The following is an 11447-nucleotide window of genomic DNA, read 5'->3' as shown; positions in this document are numbered from 1 at the left end:
CAAGAATTAGCAGTGGCTACCATTGCCATGAGTGGCAGCTTACAGGTAGGAGTGTAAGAGTTGGGTTAGAGGGGAGGGAGGGACTACAGGTGAAAATGGGGGTACAGGAGGGTCTGTAATGGGTACAAGCCAGAAGAGAGAAGAAGACAGTTGAGCACTTCATTTCTGTCTTAGGCCAAAGTTCTTCTGAGACTTGTTGCTCCATAGGTGACTTGGGGTAAGAGTTCAGGGAGAAAGATGATAAAGTGGGTGAAATTGGGCCTTTGATTAATGTCTTGGCATGGGTTTCCCCAAAACATATCCTGAGACAAGGATGTGGTACAAGAGGCTATTCAGCAGGTAACACCAGCAGGTGGAGAACTTAGGACCGTTGCCTTTGGGGAACTCTGATTAACTGTAGAACACACTTCAGTATTGTCCCAACTAAGGTGGGAGGCAGCTGGGTTATTCTCCACCAAGAGCATTATTATCTGGGTTATTCTCCACCTTCCTCAGTCCTGGTTAAGGTTGGCTTTCAGATGTTACCTCCTAGGCATTTCTGCTCTGCCCCATGCATGGACTAGGTGAATCCCAGGAGCCAGAGAAAACCCTTGGGGGAAAAGTCACAAGAGCTCACCAGTTGGGGTACACAGAAATGGGGAGCTGAGGGGATATGAGGGGGGCACCAACAGTACTGCTACCAGGGAAGACATAGGATGAACTGTGAGTCAAAGGCTAGAGTAACCAGACAGGGTAGCTTAGTTTCATGAGAAAAATCAAATAATTTCTTTAGTTAAAAATAAATGCTCAACTTCATTTTGTTCCTACTTCAGAAATATATCTTCCATGGGCAATCTGCCTCCATGAAAAAAACCCTGTAGCAAGCTATATAACTTAAATGCAATATAGCATCACTTCACGTCATATCATATAATTCATTAACAGCTTTCATAGTAGGAAATGGGAACAATGTTATTCTGTTTTCTGCCCAATACGCTACCACCATCATTTTCAAAATTATGTTGGTGATAGTAATAATCTTATTATTCAATAAAAAGTTTTAAAATATAGCTAAGGATGTCCTCTGGGTAGTTTCCTGGTGGAGAGATATTGATTCCTCCCATAAGGATTGCCTAGTTACCATTTTTGTATTTTATTTCTTCCATAATTAGCTTTGTAATTGCAGTCCTGGGAAATAAAAACTTCAGCTTTTTCTTTCCTTCATTTCTCCCTTTCTTTCTTTTCTTCATTTCTGCCTTTCTGTCTTCCTTCTTTCTTCCTTCCATTTTCCTTCCTCCCTTTCCTTCTTTCCTTTTCTCACTTTGCTTGTTTATATTTGCTTTACAAGTTTTTTACAATTTGCTTTTAAGTTAAAGGAGTCAGGGAGTGGGAAATCACTCTTGGGTTTCTTGGGGTTTCTGGTTTCAATAGGGGTTTGGAATGAGAATTATTCCAGGCTCCTAGCCCTTCCCATGGCTCCTTGCTGACTGTACCTGAGCTGCCAGACTGCTGTGGTATTCCACGTTTGCAGCAGATGCATGTGCACCATGAGAAGAGAAAGGTTAGCTATTCTGCCCTTCTCTCTTGGTGACTGTCCAGAATTTTGTATAGACTCTAGAAGGGCTATTCCCTTGCTGCTGCTACCCTAATCCTGTGTTACCACACTACCTGCCAAGGCAGCTTTGGGGCTGAGACGGATAGAATGGGAGATAAGTCGAAGGAGACTGCTCAAATGACGCTAAGCCACACTTGAGAGTACCCCAGAGGGTGCACTGGAGGGAAGAAATCAGATATCAGATCCCCCCAGGTGGAAATTTCCCAATGCACTCCACTTACCACTAACTGCTTGGTTCAAATGAAAATTCCCAGAGACCCACAGGAGCTTGGAAGAAGGCTGTATCAGTTGGAAGGTTGGGTTTTAGAGAAACGGTTTACCATATCACTAAAATCAAATCTTGGTAATCCTCATAACTCCCTGCAAATCCAGAAGGTTTACAAGCTCCTATGATATGATTACTCCAAGTTCCCACTGGCACCCAGATATAAAGCAGCTTCAATTAACCACAATGGGTAGAGATTTAGTCATTCTGCTTCATTTAATTTTTCTGGTTACAAAACCATTTTGTTTCAAGTCTTATTTAAATTTTCTTAAATCTTCTTACCTCACTAAAAAGTCTAAAGAGCAGACACATTTTATTCATTATTTGAGCCATTTTCGCATTTAAAATTGATCATTCCAAACATATTATTTTTCACTGTGTACTATTTTTGTTGCAATTAGAGAAGGCAGAATATTAGATTCTCAATAGACACTAAGGTCAGCTTGTTTTCTAATGTTTCTGTTCTTTCTTTAAAACTCCAGGGATAATTAGAGGCTGTGGTTAGTATGGTCATGATGAGTTGAGGTTTAGCAGTGGTAAGTTTACCCTATGTTTATTTGCCCTTGCTTATAAATTTCTTTAGATGTGATTTTGAGAGTTTTTCAGTTTTGACTTGGTTCACCAGTGCAGTTATATTGCAAAGCAACATAGGGAAGGCACTCACTTGAATTCAATACAGCAAATGTCTCCTGAATGTCTGCGTGCCAGGCACCTGACTTCAATTGTTTTTCTGTTTGCCCACATTACAGTGTTTAATCTCTTAGGAATCACTCAACCCATGTGTTTGGCGGGACCATCATTGTGATGTTCATGACTTGTCACTTTCTGTCTCTTTCATTTGCAGTTCTCATGAAAATCTCCTCAAGTCCACATATCACCCACACTTTCAGTTCTTTGCTAGTGGGATTATTATTTCCTTCTTTCAAATATCGCAGCATTTTGGATGCTCAGGGATAATGGTGAGCCCCAGAAGAACCTATACACTGGACACAGCCAAGCCTGGTGACACATGCTTCAAAGCAAGGGGATGTTTTGATCCCTTTTATAGCTTCTGCTGGTGCAAAAATTGGGGGCTGTACTGCGTGATATTGAATCACACTTTCTAAGTTTTTTCAAGAAACTGAGGAAAAGGCTTCTTTTTTCCCCATTTTTAAAAATACCAATGTTAAACCTGTGAGCAAGTATAACATCTGGACAAAGCTTACCTAGGAAATTCACAGAGCATGACAGGTTTCCTTACTTTGCTGCACTATGATATAATTAATTTGAGAAGTGACATTTGGAGCATCTTAGAAGTCCGCTTTAGGAACAGTGATCATAATATAGTAATTCCATCTCTGTTCTAGGGAAAAGAAGAATAACCACATGGGCCATGTTGTAAAGCGTCTTTGCCCAAAAAGGGCTTTTTCAAGAATTTTCACAATGGTAAATTAGTCATTTGCAACTTGAAACACATTTCCCTCTAGAAGTTATGCATAAATAGCAGTGTTTTCAGGTAGGAATTTCTTGCCAGAATTTCATGGGAAATGATTTTCCAAATCCTAGATTCCAAGAAAAATTGAAAAATCAGGAAAATAGGGAAAAGAATTATAATTCTCCTGCAAGAATTAAACCTTACCAATCAACCTAGACACCTCATTGGTTCTAAGAAATGCATAAATATCAAATCAGAAGCAAGAGAAGTAAAAACTGACACAAAAGATTGAAGGTAAAAGTCAAGGTTTTCAGGCACCATAACAGGTTTACATAGGAGAGAAACAGCCAGTCTAATCAGTCACTCTCGCTTGCAGCTGCCGTGTCGTGTGTATTCATAGCCTATACGTATGGTATCCTTCACACAAATCCTGTGAGAGGCATTCCATTGATCAAGTTTGAGAAACAAAATATATCCTTAAGTGGGGAATTTAGACATGTAGTTTAGTATTGTGTTGTTAACTTGCTAGAAGATGTAAATGTAACATTATTTGAATACTACCAAACAATGTTCACTACCATTTTCCAGTATTTAAATATTCACTGTAGGCTACAGTTCTTAGTAAATATTTTTCTAAACTTAATATTTTTTATTTATTAATCAAATATTTCTAGGTAGCCACAATCATGCATTTTAAGAATATGAAGACTGTTGGACATATTTTAAGAATAACATAATTTTGGAAATTCCCAAGAATTCCAATTTCTTTTTCTGAATTCCAAATATTAAAATGTGTCAGAACTTGGAAATACTAGCAATTTTCTTTCCAGGCATAGCAAACAGACATTTATAGTATTGCCTGCCCAACACTCCTCCCTTCTCCTGGACCCATGTCCTTCTCCCCTCCCCACCACACAGCCATAGTAAAAGCTGTCATGCTCTTTCCCCTGGCCACACATGATTGGTCCAAAGATGATCACTAATGAGTTCTCTGAATTTTTTCAGATTGGAACTAGGAAAAATAGTCTACTTCCACCTAAACACAGAAGCTACGAAATGTAAACAGTATGGAGAGACATAGATGAGCAGCATGGAGAGACATAGATGAGGAGCATAGAGAGAAAGAGAGGAGGATGTTCAAGTACCAAGTTCCCATTGTCTATGAATCCACCTGCCCCTCTGTCTTTCCCATGGGTTGGTTGTTCAACTTTGCCCTCAACAACTATCATGGCTTCCTCCTCTTTGCTTAAGTACTTCAGGCTGGGTTCTGATTTTTACAATTAAATGAGGAATTGATTAATACATGGTGTTAATTTATTTAATAATAATGTAGTTAAAATATTTGACCTCTGATCATAAAAAATTATAACTAACAATAACAACTGTAATAATAAAAAGAAAGATGACTTTTAAATGGCAATGCTACTGCAGCCGTGATGCAGCAAGTAATCATCAGATATCAATATCTTGGGGTGAGTTAAATTATCAGAACTCCAGGCTAATAGGGCAAGCTACAGGTTCCCAAAGCACCCTACCTTTCTTTTCTTTTTTAACACATTCGTCTGTTTCCCTGTTTAAGTGGTTTGTCTCACTCACAGCCTTTAAGCTGTGTTAAGTGTAGGAGTCATGACTACCTTCTTCATCGCTATATCCTCAGTACCTAGCACAGAGTCAGACACATAGCAGTTGCTCTACAAAGATTTCTAGAATGAGAACTAAGAAACACATAAAAGTAGTGGCACTCTGGGTATGTGGATGAGGAAAGACTGAGAGCTGGACATTGGACTTGACCCTGGTACCTTGACTGGTAAGAGGAAGGAAGGTTTATGCATTGAACAAAACTAAGGAAAATTCCAGACAACAGGACAATATTGGCGGCCTGACATTAAAGGGCCATGGTCATGAAAGGAGAGAGGAGAGATACCATCAATCACAGAACTGTCTGGAATAGCCCCAAAAGGATCCAGGCCATCACGCAGCTTCAACAAGATCCACCAGTGTCAGCCTCGGGGATCTGGAGTAGTTCTTCCCCAATCCCCAACTCCAACCCACCATATGCTGAATTGGACCGGCAATAAATGGAATTATGAAGGCTCAGCAAAAAATTCACCTTGGATTTATTTGAAAGCAGAAGCCACAAGAGGGCAGAATGAATGCTGAGGTTGGGGCTTGTTGCCTGTCCTGTCTCAGCTGCCTTCAGTGATGGGGTTGTGAGGGTAGACAAAAAGTTATTGGAATTTTAAATTGGGGGGTTTTAGCTCAAGTGAACTTTTTTTCAAATGCTAAAAATGAAGGACTATCTCAGACTGGAGAGTTTACAGAGTAGATAAATACTTTAGGCTGATTGAAGATGAAGGAAAATGGGTTTTAAGGCTGAGAACTAGAGAAAGGCCAGGTCTTTAGAGTTTAGTGAATGCAATTCCAAGGAGTTTGTAACTTTATCCCCTAGACCGCTACTACTCAAAGTGTGGTCCGTGGGCAAGCAGCATTGTCATCACTTGTTCAAAATACAGAATCTGGAGCCCAGACCTATTGAGTCAGAATCTGCACTTTAACAAAATGCCCAGATTGTTTGAGCTCACATTAAACTTGGAGAGGCATGAGTCTAGACAATGGGGAGTCATTAGAATTTCATGTGGGAAGTGTCATGATAAATTTATGTTTTAGAAAGGGGATTGTAGAAGACTGAGTAGGGGACTGGCATTGAGCCACAGACCAGTTAGAAGGATATGACAGCTGTTTAGGCATGAAACATTACAGACTCAAACATCAAAATGAGAATTTTTTTAAAAAAAGCAGAAGCAGCATATACAATTAAGATATATTTGAAAGATAGAATCAGTAGGACTTGATGGTATATTAATTAGATATCAGGTTTAAAGAGGAGAGAGGGGAGAAGTACAGTAGGTGTATAGATTGTTTGCCAGATAGGCCAATGTGGCAAATAATGATACAACTCTTTTTAAGATCAAGAATACAGAAAGAAAAACAAGCATAGAAATAAAGAACTATGATTTTAGCTTTTGACATATTGACATCTTAGGTATGCCTAGAAAGCAGGTGGAAACACTGGTGGGAAAGCCTCACAGCATGACTGTGAAAATTAAATAAGGCACTGTAGCAAAAACACGTGGCAAATCATCAAACACTACAAATACATTAAATAGCATTTTAAACAACTTAGAGGTTTTTGGCCAGGAGTGACGGCTCACGCCTGTAATTTCACCACATTGGGAGGCTGAGGCAGGTGGATCATTTGAGGCGAGGAGTTTAAAACCAGCCTTGGCAACACAAGACTCTGTCTCTATAAAAAATACAAAAAGTAACTGGGTGTGGTGGCACACACCAGCAGTGCTACTCGGGAGACTGAGGTGGGAGGAGCGATTGAGCCTGGGAGGTTGAGGTTGCAAGTGAGCTGTGATCACGCTGCTGCACTCCAGCCTTGGTGACACAGGGAGACTCTTCTTAAAAATAAAACTAAGATAAAATAAAAACAACTTATAGGCTTCTTTGCAGTATGTTTTCTTTTATATTATCATTTTGGTTAGGTAAGGAAGGATTAAGAGGCATCATTATTATCCTTGTAAACCCTAATTTGGAGTTCTAATAGCAGACATGAAGGTGAATATCCAGCAACAAGGACAGCAAGGAAGAAACCTAAAAGAAGAGGAATAATTTGCAAACAGTTTAGTGATGATTGAAAAAAGTAATATATACACAACCAGAAGTCACCAACAGTACGTAGTATAAACCCACATTATTAAATATGGTAGCACCTAGCCACACATGCCTACTGAGCACTTGAAATGTCACAAGCCAAACTGAGATGTGATGTAAGTGAAAAATACACACAGGAGTCCAAACACTTAGAAAAAAAAAAGTGAAGTATTTCATTAATTTTTATATTGATTACATGATTAAATGATGGTATTTTGAGTATATTGAGTTAACTCAGATATATTATTAACGTGGATTTCATCTGTTGATTTTCATGTATATGGCTCATCTCTGTGCCTCATATGACATTTCTATATGACAGTGCTGGAATAGAGCATGACTACAAAATTGGCTGTTATTGAGTCTCCAGGATTCTTGCATCTCACTTTGGACACGTCTTCCCTTACATCATGTGCACTGACTCTCCAAAGGTTTCCCATTCCATGCTAACTCCTTTCTTTGCCCATTACTTCCCACCAGAAAGTAAAGTATAACTAATGGAAGGAGATGGTCTATGACTTGCCACATTCTCTTGGACAGATCTTCTGCTCTCTTCTAACAGCCTGTCTCTCAAATTTATCCACCACAATAAGTGATCTTTGAAATTGGGTTGGAAGGAAATCTCAAGATAATCTAATCCCATATCCTCCTTTTATGGATGAAAAAGCTGAAGGTCCAGAAATGCCAGGAAGTACACCTAAATGATATACTTCTGCTTGTACTTTCCCAACACTTTCTCCCCAGATAGACCTGGCTGTCCTGAAGCTGAGTTTTACCTTCATAGATGAATGTTTGTGGAAATATGTGAGAGGAGATATAATGCTGATTTGAACACTGCTTGGGAGATGATGGGAGGAGAGTTGAGAGGATGCGTTTATGAATCCCCCATTTCATAAAATGAGTAGGAAGGCAAGTCATCTGGAGAGAGTCAGAGTGTGAGAGAAATTTAGAAAATTAGAAATTTAGAAAAAATCTGAGAAAAATGGACAGGGAGTCAACAAGAGATGAATACAAGGTTTGCCAAGCAGCAGGGAAGGCTTTGTCTCTGTGCATCACAGTATGTAGGTATTCAAATAGAATATGTTATAAAAAGAAACATGTAGGAACCACTCTGTCCTATCTCCCTCCTTTAGAAATAGTTGAATACTTAGGATACACATAATGGCTAGTAGCACTTACTTTAGTCATAGACTAGGAAGATATTTGACACTTCTGTGACACACCAGTTGTTTGACATCACCATCAGGCCATATTTCCTCTGGCTGGGAGAGATTTTCAAAATATAGAGTATATGAGTTTCCTAGTACTGCTGTAACAAAATACCACCAACTAGATGGCTTAAAACCATAGAGGTGTATTGTTTTCACAATTCTGGAGGCTAGAATTCTGAAATCAAGGTGTTGGCGGGGCTATGTTCTCCCTGAAACGTGTAGAGGAGAATGCTTCCTTGCCTCTTGCTATCCTCCGGTGGTTTACTGGCAACCCTTGGCATTCCTTAGCTTGCAGCTACAAAACTTCAATTTCTGCCTCCATGATCACTTGATGTCCCCCTTTCTGTGTCTGCATCTCTGTGTTCTAATCTCCTCTTCTTGTGAGGACAGCAGTCATACTGGATTAAGGGCCCACCGTCCTGCAGTAGGACCTCACCTAATTCATTACAACGTCAGCAACCCTATTTCCAAATAAAGTCACATTCTGCGGTACAAGGGATCAGGACTTGAACACATCTCTTTGGGAGCCACAATTCAACCATAGCATAGAATATTCCTTCTCTATAGATGCATTACATTTGAATAAGACGTTTACCTAAGACTTTGGGTAAAAGTCCTAGATGAGATGGCATAGGTCCATTTCTCTCTGCTCCTCTCTGCCCAGTAAAATTATGAACCCTTGGAATAGCACAAGAGACAACCAAAGAAAAACTGCAAAAAGCATGAAGAAGAAGGTAAACTCGTTCGAGATCTAGAATTGGAGGAAAAACACAGCAGCAGGGTGTCTTACATTCCCCACCAAACAGAAAAAGGTGGCTCAGACCCAGCATTTTCTGACTCTAAACAAGCAACAGAAGGCAGTCTAGGTAAGGTCATTCCTCCTATGGCTCGAACAGACCCTCTGACAACACCAGGTAAGCCTCTAGTCCCATTGTAAGAGCAGTTTGGTTGGGAGCCCCACTAACAATAAACTGGCCGGAGAAGTGTTCCCCTTTTCCGCTGTGCTTAGACTCCCCTCCCCCACCAAAAGATACTGAGGGGCCCAGCAGCATCAGCAAGAGGCATCTTACCACAACAAACCTGGCCGAAGCTTCATTGCCTCCACAGGCCTGAGACTTCCCTCCACCAGCCAGAAAAACAGGAGTGCCCATTAGGGGAGATCCTGCCACAACAAGCTCCTGGCCTGAGAAATGCTTTCTGTCTCCCACAGGCAGGCATGATCCTATCACGATGAGAGCGGGGAAACCTCTTTGTCCTCATGAGCCGGAGACTCCCTTCCCCCACCAAGAGACATCTGTGCCCCAGTGTGGAGAAACCTCTCCCACCCCTCAGGCAGCACCAGTAGGGATTAATAGAAGTCCCAGTGGCACCAGATAAACCCAAGCAGACCAAAATAACACCACAAAGACTTTAAAAATTAAACTGTCATTGGAACCACAGCCCACGATAGTATGCCAGGATCTGCAGGATAAAACTAAACAGAGTGACTTGCATGTTAAACTAAAAGATTTAAATAGGACCTAGAATCTCTTCACAAAATACACAAAATGTCCAGGATACAATAAAAATTACCTGTCATACCAAGAACCAAAAAAATTACAATTTGAATGAGAAAAGACTATTGACCGATGCTAATCCTGAGATAAATTGGATGTTGGAATTATCTGAGAAGGATTTTAAACCAGCTGTCATAAAATGTTTTTACAATCAAGTACAAATTTACTTAAAATGAATGGAAAGAAAAGAAAACCCTAGGAAAGAAAGAGCAGTTATTAAAAAGTATCAAGTGGAAATTATAGAACTAAAACAACAATAACAGAAATCAAGAAATCGCTTGATGGACTTAATAGAGTGGGACATGACAGAAAGTAGAATCAGCAAATTTGAAGACAGAAAAATAGAATGTATATTATCTGACAATAGAGAAAAAATAGAGAAAAAAAATGAACAGAACCTCAGGAATCTATGGGGCAGTAAGAAAAAATCCAACATTTAGATCATCAGAGTTATACAAGGAGGAGAAAGAGAGTAAGACAAAAAGAAATATTCAAAGAAATAACAGCTTAAATTTTTCCAAATTTGGCAAAACACATAAACCTACAGGTCCTAGAAGCTGAGTCAATCCCAGACAGGACAAACTCAAAGAAATCCATGCCCAGACATATCATAATTAAACCTCTGAAAATTAAAATGAGACAATGGAAAAAAAAATCTTAAAAGTTATTGTTGCTGACGGATCTTATCCTTAAAGACTGAATAAGGGAAGTGCTTCAAGGAGAAATAAAATGGTAAAATAAAGAAACGTGGAGTCTCAGGAAGGAAAGAAAAAACATAAAGAAGAGAAATATAGGTACATAAAATAGACTATCATTTTTCTCACGATTTTTATGAATTACATTTGATTATTCAAAGAAATCTATATACCATCTCATATTCAATACAATATTTAGAAGTGAGGAAGGTAAAGGAAGCTAAAAAGAAGTTAGGTTTTCATATTCCACTAAGGTGGTAAAATGTTGAAACCAATAGACTGTGATAAGTCACATGTAATAGTTAGTGTAATACTCAGGCAACCACTCTGAAAACTATACAAAGAGATACACTCAAAAACAGTGTAAACAAACCAAAATGGACCTCTAGAAGTATTCAAGTTAAACCACAGGAAGTCAAGAGAAAAGAACATGGGAATGGGAACCAAAGAAAACCAAAAAAGTAAATAAATACTATGGCAGATTTAATCAGTAACAAATTAATAATTACCTGAAAAGTAAAGAATTTAAATACACCAATTACAAGGACCCGAATACACATTTCTTCAAAAAAGAAATGCAAATGACCATCACATATATGAAAAAATGCCCAACACTATTAATCATTAGGAAAATGCTAATTAAAACCAAAATGAGATATCACCTCACATTTGTCAAAATGGCTACTATCAAAAAGGCAAAAGATGACAAGTACTGGAGAGAATGTGGAGAAAAGGGAACACGTGCGTGCTGTTAAAGGGAATGTAAATTAACACAGCCATTATGAAAAACAATGTGGAGGTTGCTAAAAGAACTAAAATAAAATTACCACATAATCCAGCAATTCCACTTCTGGATATTTACCCCCAAATCTTGAAATCAGTATATCAAAGAGGTATCTGCACTCCCATGTTCATTGCAGCATTCTTCACAATAGCCAAGTTATTGAATCAACCTAAGTGTCCTTCAGCATATGAATGGGTAAAGAAAATGTGGT

At 39.1% G+C, this 11447-nt stretch overlaps 1 long non-coding RNA gene across 1 annotated transcript; it reads right to left on the bottom strand.

Moving 5' to 3' along the window:
• Positions 1-6544: 6544 nt before the first annotated feature.
• On the bottom strand, positions 6545-10991 carry LOC117979607 (uncharacterized). The gene is made up of 3 exons (XR_004670477.3): positions 9272-10991; positions 8170-8252; positions 6545-6930 (listed from the first exon to the last, which is right to left on the bottom strand). It is a non-coding gene; the product is annotated as an uncharacterized LOC117979607 (long non-coding RNA).
• Between the last annotated feature and the right edge of the window lie 456 nt (positions 10992-11447).

This window comes from Pan paniscus, chromosome 2, assembly GCF_029289425.2.
Source record: "Pan paniscus chromosome 2, NHGRI_mPanPan1-v2.0_pri, whole genome shotgun sequence".
In the NCBI taxonomy this organism is placed as follows: Eukaryota; Metazoa; Chordata; class Mammalia; order Primates; family Hominidae; genus Pan; species Pan paniscus.
Note: the sequence above shows the minus strand (reverse complement) of the source record. Positions and strands in the feature narration are given on the sequence as shown.